General features: G+C 35.4%; 1 pseudogene; it reads right to left on the reverse strand.

Moving 5' to 3' along the window:
- Window positions 1-8673: 8673 nt before the first annotated feature.
- LOC102531878 (small ribosomal subunit protein uS5 pseudogene) lies at window positions 8674-9434 on the reverse strand (annotated as a pseudogene).
- Between the last annotated feature and the right edge of the window lie 1881 nt (window positions 9435-11315).

The raw sequence follows: 11315 nt of genomic DNA on the forward strand, positions 1-11315 counted from the left end.
ATCATGTTTGTGTTTTTAAAGAAAATTCTGCTAAGTGTCTGTTCACTTTCCTGAGTCTACAGTTGGAAAACAAATGTGCATTTCTCATTTCCTTTCTTTGGTAGCTAGTTTGCTTTCACTAAAAGGAAGCACTGGTAGAACTAAGGCAGGGGAGAGGTTGAAACTCTATACCCAAAATAAGTGGTAGAACTCGAAGTAGACAAGTAGTAAGGTCTGTTTTGATTGCCACAGAAGAAAGTACATTGGCGACAGTTTCTTTTTTCCCGTGACCCTATCAGTATTTCCCTTTCTTTCTCCAGATACCTAATGATTCTCAGTTCTACAAAAAATATCTCTCTTTGAAAATGTGACAATGGCCACTTTTAAGATTTTATTCCTAATCAAAATGAAACTCTTATGTAACGCCATTAGGTTACCAATCTTCTTCTTTCTTTTTCTTCAGTTGTTTGTATCTCTGTCCTAATGGACTACCTATAAGTGAAGCTCAATCCTCGAACTCTATTGTAACAGATACCCAAACAAGAAAGAGAGGAATAAGAATACTGAAATGGGAAAGCGATGTTAAAAAATCTTTATATTTAAATCTAAGAATAGGAGAGGGCAAGCAACAACATTGTGTAGTCATAGTATATGTCAATAATTTATATAAACACACAATACTTCAGAGTATGAAATAGGATTTCTTTTTCTCAGACAAAAATCGCTAGTGTTAAAATTTTATGTTACTGTTTTTCAACCACAATAATCTTTCCTGACTTCTTTCCCATCACTGTAAATTTCTTTGTCTTTTATTACTTCAAATGGAGTACAATTTTTAGTGTGTGTTTGTGTGTATGTTGAGAAACGATCAAGACAGGCCTTAATACAGACAAAAAATAGGTTGGATAAATTGGAAAAAAAATAGGAATTATTTTAAAAACCATCTCAATAGTTGAGGAGAAAGAAATAAAGGCTGACTTAGTAGCAGAGATGATTAGTGAAATCATCACAGTGAAAAATATTACTAAGGTTGAGTTAAGATTTTGAAACTGAATGTGGGAGTCAAAAGGAAAGAAGAAATAAGGAGATCAAGATGACTCAGGAGAAGAATCTGAGTAAAGAAAACAAATGTGTGAAAGATGCTGATTCTGTTTTTCTGAATCAGAGTGTAAATCAGTTTCATCACTCTCAGCTTTTGTTGTTTCCATTGGTCCACCTTGCCTACTCTAAGCCTCACTTTCCTCATCAGTAAAATGCTGATAAAATATCTAACAAGACTGGTTGCAGTAGGAATTACATGAGTTAATGTTCCTAAAGTGTATGTTAAAGTATCTACTGATTAGTATTCAATAGCTGAAAGTTATAAAATTCCAAATTATTCCTGTCAAAAAAAAGTAATTTTAAGGCAAACATAAATTTCCATAAAGATAATGACTTGTTCATGTCTGGATAATGCCTTATTCATCTTGTTCACCCCAATGAGATGAGCCTTTTTGACTTAATAGAAGTTAGAGCTTTCAATATACTTCACATCCTATTAATAGTTTAGATAGTCATGTAGTTTTATTTTAAAACCTTACAGTTACAGTTCTTAAAGCATACTATTGTGGATATTTTTACACTAACTTTTAAGTAGGTCTAAATATGTAATCCAAAGAAAAACAGTTACCTCAGAAGAGAAGTATATACCTTGGACAGCAAATGCTTACATATCTTCATTTGTTTAAAGTAAAACTAAAACATAGAAAGTAGCTTTTGTATTATTGCATAATAAAGAACAAAAGAAAGATTTAAACTAGATCCAAAGTAATTGAACCTAGTTTATCATTAATAACTGTTAAATGATCTATTTAAAAGTAATTAATGTGAACCATAAAATGATGAAAAAAAAAGGATGATCTTTCCAAATGTGGCAAAAGTGAAATATTGTAGCAACTGTTGCCATGGACACTGTGTTCTTGCAAGTCTGCTTTTTTTCTGGTAGTTAAAAAGTTGCAATAGCCAAAGAGGAAACAGTGCTGTAACAGTGACATTACCTTACTTTTGAAATTAAAGGTACTCACACATTTTCCAAAGAAGACTAAACACATTGTTTTAATTGCTTTTCTTCTGGATAATTGAGGGCAATTTAATTTGCCAAGAATCTGGCACCTGTCTCTTCCAGCAGGTAGCCAGCAACTGAAATTTCCAAGTGATATTTCTCCTTTTCAATACTGGCAGCATACTGGTTACCTATGGCATTTCAGACTTGGTTTCCAAAGAAACCTGAAAAAGTGTTTTTTGTTTTGTTTTGTTTTCTTAGCCATGACATTCATATACAACAGGTGAAAAAGGAAAAATGAAAGTATATAAATGGCGTAGGTTAGTTTATTTTCTCTGTTCCCTCTTTCCTAAAAGAGCTCAATTTATATACATTTCTCAGTATTACATAATTTTTATTTAGAAACTTGCAATTGAAGCAGATATTTGGTAAGATCTCTACCTTAATTAAGGTTGAGAAAATTCACATCTATATTTGTATGGTTCTTAGAAGAAAGATCACATGCAAAATTTCAAGGAATTTTAAAGTGCATGCTAGATTAATCATGGTTATTAACTTTATTTTTGTACTAATTCAGATAGGAATCCAAATACAGGAAAGTAAATAGAACACTACTTGGAAACAATTGGAACTCTTCCAAATATTTTGTATGATATATTATGACATATACAAGATTAGGCCAGATGGCAGAGTAGAAGGACCTTGAGCTCATCTCTCATGAACTCACCAAAATCACAACCAACTGCTGAATAACCATCAATGATATAGATTGGAACTTGCCAGAACAGATCTACAACTAAAGACACAAAGAAGGTACCACAATGAGACAGTAAGAGAGGTACACTCTCCATATAATCAAATCCTATACCCCACTGGTGGGTGACCCACAAATTGGAGAATAATTACATTGCAAAGGTTCTCCCACAGGAGTGAGAGTTCTGAGCCTCACATGGGGCTCCTCAGCCCCAGGATCCAGCCTCGAGAACAGGACACACAGAACATTTAGCTTTGATGACCATCAGGGCTTCACTGCAGGAGTTCCCCAGGAAAGGGGGAAATAGAGATTTCACTCTTAAAGGGTACACACAGACACTCATGTGCACCAAGACCAAGGGCAGAAGCAGTAACTTCACTGGATCCTGGGCCAGACCTACCTGTTGATCTTGGAGGTTGTCCTGGGCAGGTGGGGGGCACTTGTGGCTCACCCTGGGGACATAAAAGCAGGTGGCAGATATACTGAGGAGTATTCATCTGCATGAACTCTCATAGAGGCTGACATCTTGCTTGGGATATTAGCATGCAACCTGGATCCATCCAACAGCCTGCAGACTCCAGTGTTGTGATGCCTCAGGCCAAATAACTGACTGGGCAGGAATGCAGCTCCCCCATCAGCAGACAGGCTGAGCCCACAGTCACCTCTAGACAAGCCCCTAGAGATTGCCTTGCCCACCAGAGGGCCAAGACCTAGCCCCACCCATCAAGGGGCAGGCACTGCCTCCTCCCATCAGGAAGCTTGCACAAACCTTTAGACCAGCCTCACCCATAGCTCCATAATCAAGAAAACTATGACCCCACAGTCTGCAGAACCGAGTCCACAAACACAGGCCAGACCCCTACCCTGGGACCAGCTGGCCCCTGGCCCTTAGTTAGTAAGAAGGAAGTGTACTCCTGGGACTCATAAGACATCTGCTACAGAAGGCCACTTCTCCAAGGGCAAGAAACATAACTAACTTACCACATACATAAAAATATAAATAGAACTTTAGACAAAATGAGGTGGCAGAGGGATATGTTCCAGATGAAGGAACAAGGTAAAACTCCAGAAGAACTGAGTGATGTGGAGATAGGCAATCTACTTGAGAAAGAGTTCAGAGTAATGATCATAAAGATAATCCAGAAACTCAGGAGAAAAAAATGGATACAGAGAGTGGGAAGTTAGATTTTAACAAAGTATTAGAAGATATAAAGAACAACCAGAGTTGAAGAATATAATAAATACAATTTAAAAAATACACTAGAAGGAATCAATAGTAGAATAAATGAGGCAGAAGAACAGATCAGTGAGCTGGAAAACATAGTAGTAGAAATCACTACTGCAGAACAGAGAAAAGAAAAAAGAAGGAAAATAAATGAGGACAACTTAAGAGACCTCTTGGGACAACTTCAAGTCACTAACATTCATGTTATACAGATCTCAGAAGGAAAAGAGAGAGAGAGAAAGTGCCTGAGAAAATATTTGAAGAGATAATAGCTGAAAACTTCCTTAACTCAGGAAAGGAAACAGTCACCATGTCCAGGAAGCACAAAAAGTCCCATACGGGATTAGCCCAGAGGAACACATCAAGTCACACAGTAATAACACTGACAAAAATTAAAGAAAAGGAGAAAATATTAAAAGCAAAGAAGGAAAAGGAACAAATAACATACCTGGGAACTCCCATAAAGTTATTAGCTGATTTTTCAACAGAAATTCTGCAGCCAGATGGGGGTGGCGTGATATATTTAATGTGATGAAAAGGAAAAACCTTCCATCAATCATACTCTACTCAGCAGATTTGATGGAGAAATCAAAAGCTTTACAGACAAGTAAAAGCTGAAAGAATTCAGCACCACCAAACCAACTTTACAACGAATGCTGAATGAACTTCTCTAGGCAGAGAAGAAAAACGGTCATAACTAGAAACAAGAGAATTACAAAATGGAAAAGCTCACTGGTAAAGGTAAATATACAGTAAATGCAAGAAATCATCCACACACCAACTAGCTCTCTTTTTTTTGTATTTGTATGAAATGACGGGTGTTAACTGAACTTATTATGGTAATCATTTTATCATACATGTAAGTCAAATCACTATGCTGTTTACCCTAAACTTATACATTGCTGTGTATCAATTATATCTCAATAAAGTTGGAAAAATTAAAGTAAAATAAAACAGCTATGAAACAATAAGAACACATTATATACTAGATATTACATTGTATATTTAGTATGTATAAGTATTTAATATTACATATGTACATACAACACACATATATTACATATATAAAATCATTATAAAATATATATTATACATACAACATATTAGATATACTATATTTTATATTATAAAATATATTTCACATATATTATTAAATATACTACACATATATAATATATGCCAAATATGTATTGCATGTATATAACACATTTGTAGTATATTACAGTTCAGGAAAATATCTTATGTGTCATAGAACCAGAAGGAAAGCCTTAGTATATCTTCTAAAGCTAAGTTATCCTAAGTCTCTGGGTAAGATGTAAGGGAGCAAACTCTTACTGCATTGCATTGTTTTATTTATATACATGGCCGGCTTTAGCTTCCTAATGAATTAAGAATTTTTTCATCCATTTTTATACTTGAAATTGCTCTTGTCTAGTATTTATATCAATTATGAAAGCTTGTATGAAGTTTATGTTTATACATCCATATTTAACTCATAAAAGGTTATATAATGTTTTATAAAGTTGGTACTGCATTTGACTTTTGTCTTAGAATTTGCCTGGAAACTATTATGTGGATTTCTTTCTGTTTATTCAACATGAGGTCCATTGTATTAACTAAATTTTAACATCTATGCCTTTTCTCATATATATATATATATCTTCATATTCATATTTCATATATATAGTTATATTCATATATATAAATACATATATTATAAAACTATATATCAATCTAGTTCTCTCTCTACATATATATCTCTCTCTACACATGTATCACACAAACATACATATACATACATATACACAGAGAGGTATCCACTGTCTACTAGAGGTATTCACATTGACTTAGCACAGGCATTTTAGAATCAATATGACACTTGCTAAACACATCAACTTCACATAGTCCCTCCACTTTGGGCACAATAATTTATATCTTGGAATGTGGTGATAATAGCCCAACGGAGAAATGTAAATATCTCTATCTTTTTCTTATCTCTCTACTTCACATTTATACTACTATTGCCAAATTCTACAAATCTCCAAAAATTTTTTGCAAATCACAGTCTACAAATATACAAAATCCCTGTAAGTCTCTTCATCATCACCACACTTCTTAAGGTTCATACTAATTGCCAACTCTTTTTACAGGATGATTAGAGAGATCTTTCAAACTAAAAATTTTACCATATCATTCACTTCATTAAACTATTCATAGATTTCAGATGCTTTTACACAACTTTCTCCATGAAGTCACTCTGAATTAGTTCCCAAGCAACACTTATGTTCCAGCTATTCCTCACACCTTATAATTCCTCAAATTTGTCATGATTTCACCCAAATCCTAGCCTTCCACCAAGTTCTTTCTCCTTCCTGTATGCTACCTCCTCACACTCTAATTCATCCTTCTTTACTTTAGATGTCCTCAGGGAAATCTCTCTGATAACTTGCATACTAAATTTTAAATAATTTACATAATTCCCTTAGCATAATCTCAGTCAGACTTCAGCATTATTACTTGTTCAGTGTCCTTCTTTTATTTATTTATTTATTTATTTATTTATTTATTTATTTATTTATTTATTTATTTTACATTTTGCAAATCTCTTTATTTTTTTAACATTTTTTATTGATTTATAATCATTTTACAATGTTGTATCAAATTCCAGTGTAGAGCACAATTTTTCAGTTATACATGAACATATATATATTCATTGTCACATTTTTTTCTCTGTGAGCTACCCTAAGATCTTGCATATATTTCCCTGTGCTATACAGTATAATCTTGTTTATCTGTTCTACAATTTTGAAATCCCAGTCTTCCCACCCTCCACCCCCTTGGCAGCCACAAGTTTGTATTCTATGTCTATGAGTCTATTTCTGTTTTGTATTTATGCTTTGTTTGTGTGTGTTTTTTTTTTTTTTTAGATTCCACATATGAGCAATCTCATATGGTATTTTTCTTTCTCTTTCTTGCTTACTTCACTTGGAATGACATTCTCCAGGAACATCCATGTTGTTGCAAATGGTGTTATGTTGTCAGTTTTTATGGCTGAGTAGTATTCCATTGTATAAATATACCACTTCTTCTTTATCCAGTCACCCGCTGATGGACATTTAGGCTGTCTCCATGTCTTGGCTATTGTAAATAGTGCTGCTATGAACATTGGGGTGCAGGTGTCATCCTGAAGTAGGGTTCCTTCTGGATATATGCCCAGGAGAGGGATTCCTGGGTCATATGGTAAGTCTATTCCTAGTCTTTTGAGGAATCTCCATACTGTTTTCCACAGTGGCTGCACCAAACTGCATTCCCACCAGCAGTGTAGGAGGGTTCCCCTTTTTCCACAGCCTCTCCAGCAACTGTCATTTGTGAACTTTTGCATGATGGTCGTTCTGACTGGTGTGAGGTGATACCTCATTGTAGTTTCGATTTGCATTTCTCTGATAATCAGTGATATTGTGCATTTTTCCATGTGCCTATTGATCATTTGTATGTCTTCCTTGGAGAATTGCTTGTTTAAGTTGTTCAGTGTCCTTTTATGCCATGAGGTGAAGTCTACAAAAGCTTGGAGCATGCTCATTCTTGACATTCTATCTTCTATCTTTAGGACAATGCCTAGAATAGAAATGTACCTGATTCTTGAATTAGAACACTATTAGTGACATAAAAGAAAAACTGTCAAATTGATATAATATTATAAAGGAAAGATTAATTGAGGGAGTAAGTTTTAGGAAAGACTTTATGGAGACTTTTTAGTTGGGTATTAAGTGTTGAAAGATAGGTAGATTATGAAAATGAGGACATATGAAAATCTGGGAAGAGAACTTGTAAAGGTGTGCAGTCACTATAATGTATTTCATATATGGGAATGAAAAAAGGCTTGGCTGAAATGTGGAGGTTGTGGAAGGAAATAGTTTGAGAGAATGCATTAAAGATTAAGATATTCCCCAAATAGCATTATTTTATTATTTTTTATGGCTAAGTAATATGAATGTCATTCTAAGTGAAGTAAGTCAGAAAGAGAAAGAATACCATATGATATCACTTATATGTGGAATCTAAAAAAAAAAAGTGGACAAACGAACTTATTAAAAAACAGAAACAGACTTACAGACATAGAAAACAAACTTATGGTTACCAGGGTGGGAAGGAAGTGGGAAGGGATAAGTTGGGAGTTTGAGATTTGCAGATACTAACTAATACATATATATAATAGATAAATAAGAAGTTTCTACTGTAAAGCACAGGGAACTATATTCAATATCTTATAGTAACTTACAGTGAAAAATAGTATGAAAATGAATATATGTATTTTCCTATATGACTGAAGCATTGTGCTGTACACCAGAAATTGACAGAAAATTGTAAACTGACTATACCTCAATAAAAATATATACACACACAAAAAAAATAAAAATGAAGATTTTCTCCACCCACTTTAGAGATTACTGAATAATTAAATAATGAAAAAGGAATTATAGAAGCCAGTTGAAAATTTTGCCAAGAAAATTAATTAAATCAACATCAACTTAATGCTATAAAATACTAATACGAGATTATAAAAGTTCATCAATGTGATCTATATATACATATGAATGTAAACATTACCCTTGATTTCTTTCTTTTCTTTTTTTTTTCTCCAGGCTTCGTTCACTTCATTTTTCGCATATGAAACTATGTGGTGGCCACAGCTGGAGCCCGAGTCCTCTGCAGGGGAACTCTGCTGTAGGTCTTTAGGAGATAGTCGTGAATTCCTCATAAGGAGACTTGGTGTCTCCTTCCAGAGACGGGGGTGAGATTGCTGTGGGTGTTGGAGATGGCATCAAAGGTGGTCTTGGTGAAGCTGCCCAGGGTGGCAGTGCAGCCCCTGGCAGAGGTGTAGCAGCCGTCAGTACCGCCCTCAGCAGCAGCTTCTTGGGCACCAAGGCTGAGACGATACCACTGTCCCTGGGGCACAACCAGGAACCATAGTGGCCAGTCACCTTACAAGGGACAGTGTGGGGCTTGTTACCCCAGGAGCCTCGCTGCACAGGGAGGATGGAGAGATTGGCCAGGATCATGGCTCCTGGATGGCAGTGGCTACCTCTTTGGAGCACTTAACACCCAAACCAACATGTCCCTTGTAATCTCCAATGGTGACAAATGCCTTGAACCTGGTCTACTGGCCAGCAGGGTCTGTACTTTTGCACAGGCATGATCTTCAAAACCTCTTCCTTCAGGAAAAAGTCAATGATCTCAGATTCCTTGATGGGCAGGGAGAAGACACAGATCTCCTCCAGGAACTTGATCTCCATGTCCTTCATCAGGCAGCCCAGCTTGGTGACAGGGAGCCACTCCTTGTCCTCAGCCTTGTCTCTGTGAGCTCCACGGCCTTGGTCACAGCCCTGGTCACCGCTGCCAAAGCCTCCAATGAAGCCACCTCCACGACCTCCCATCCGAGGTTCCCCCAGGGTTCTGGACAGGCCCACAGCACCGGCATCATCCACTATTTGGTGTTCTCCTGGAGAAGATGCCCCTGGATTTCCTCTCAGAAGTAATTTATACCCTGTGTAATGATTATATCCCTGTAATTCTGCTGAAATTAACAATTTGCTTTTATCTCCCATCTTCCCAAATTTCCATACAAACATTCAAGTGGATAATTCAAACATATGTCCTCTTGTTTAAGAAAATATTATATTTAGAAAAGAATCTGGTATCCCTTCAAGTTTAAAATAGAAAAAAAGTTTGATGTGAAATATAGGAATAATTGGCCAATTCTTCACTGCAGGAGAGCTCTTCTCAGTAAGGCACAGTGTCAGGAATTTCAAATTATTTGAACTGTAATTAATATCTTATAGCATTATAGAGATAAATCCAAAATAGGAAGCTACCCTAGTGATTTCACTTTTTCTTGGCCAAGCAGTCTTTGGGAAAACAATTATCTTAATTAACTCAAATAATGGTTTGCTGGTGCCAGAACCTAAGGCAGGAAGGCTGTCCTGGGAGCGCTGTGGATGGGGCAGTGTGTATTTTAAGAAAAGCTTTTTAACAGCAGGTGTGATGTGCAGAACTATGTTCACCAAAACATTGGGCAAGAGGAACAAGACAATTTGAGAGCCATCCCTCAAGCTGACCATCATTTGCTGTATCTAAATCCTGGTTCTTGACAAGTGACTGACAGTGACAACAGACAGTGACAACTGCCCATAAATGTTCAAAGTTTGCAGTTCACCTTTTAAGTAAATTAATCCCACTTCCGAAGAGTTTGATAACTTTACTTTTTTAGAAACGACAAATAGTAATACATTTGCTTTGATTCCATTTTGAATGCACCCACTTAGAACCATTGAAAGGAGTTGGAATTTCTGATTGGAGGCATGATATGACTAAAATGTCTGAGAAAGAAAATCAATAGCTATCTATTTTAAAAGATATTAAGTAAGAAATAGTGAACTATCACTTAAGACATAGAAATAGAAATCAGCTCTGGCTCTCTCAAAGAACTTGTAAGATCAAATGAAAAGATATGAATTCATGAAAAATCAAATATACATTGAATTAATTCAAAATAATAGCATATTTTATAATATGGTATCTAGTTAACTGGGATAATTACACACAAATGAAAAGCAAGCATTCTAAGTTTAAGAAAAGTGTACCTTAAATATTCATTTAAATTGATAATTCTATTGCCTATGAGATACTGACATTTAAGTATGCTTAAAAAAAATGTGTTCATGCCTAGCACCACCTAAAAGTGCCTACACATAGGCTGTCATTTTCATGTAGTTAAAATGTCATGCAATTGTTAATGTCTTTTCCTTTTATCTTCTTCCTTATTCATTGGTACCTATTGCATTACAGTTAAAAAAAAAGATTAAACCCTCCCTTTATGGATAACATGTGAATATTAAAATATAAGGGGCTAAGGACAAACCAGAAAAAGTTCTCTCTTGTTTATATTCCCAGAACCCTGCACCTGCCATATTATCATCCTATTTCTCTTCTTACAGAAGGTAAGGTACTTACAAGGTACTTGTCTTCAAGCATTGTATCTATCTTTGTAATAACTGTTTTCTCAACTTTGAGCATAGACCCTGGCAAATTATTGGAGCCCAACTAATGTTGCTGAATGAATAAAATCTAGCACTGCAGGTGTGAGTTTGTAAGAGCCTAGATTAAAGTAAGTATCAAACTAAACAAGAGGGACTAGGCAATCTTGATAATGAAATTTGACTTAAAGTGATATGAAAGTTGAAAGAAAGGAATTTACCAAACAAAATGCTAGATTTAAAACATGAAAAAGTATAAGGATGATGATATTATTAACATTG

Source organism: Vicugna pacos, chromosome 10 (assembly GCF_048564905.1).
Source record: "Vicugna pacos chromosome 10, VicPac4, whole genome shotgun sequence".
In the NCBI taxonomy this organism is placed as follows: domain Eukaryota; kingdom Metazoa; phylum Chordata; class Mammalia; order Artiodactyla; family Camelidae; genus Vicugna; species Vicugna pacos.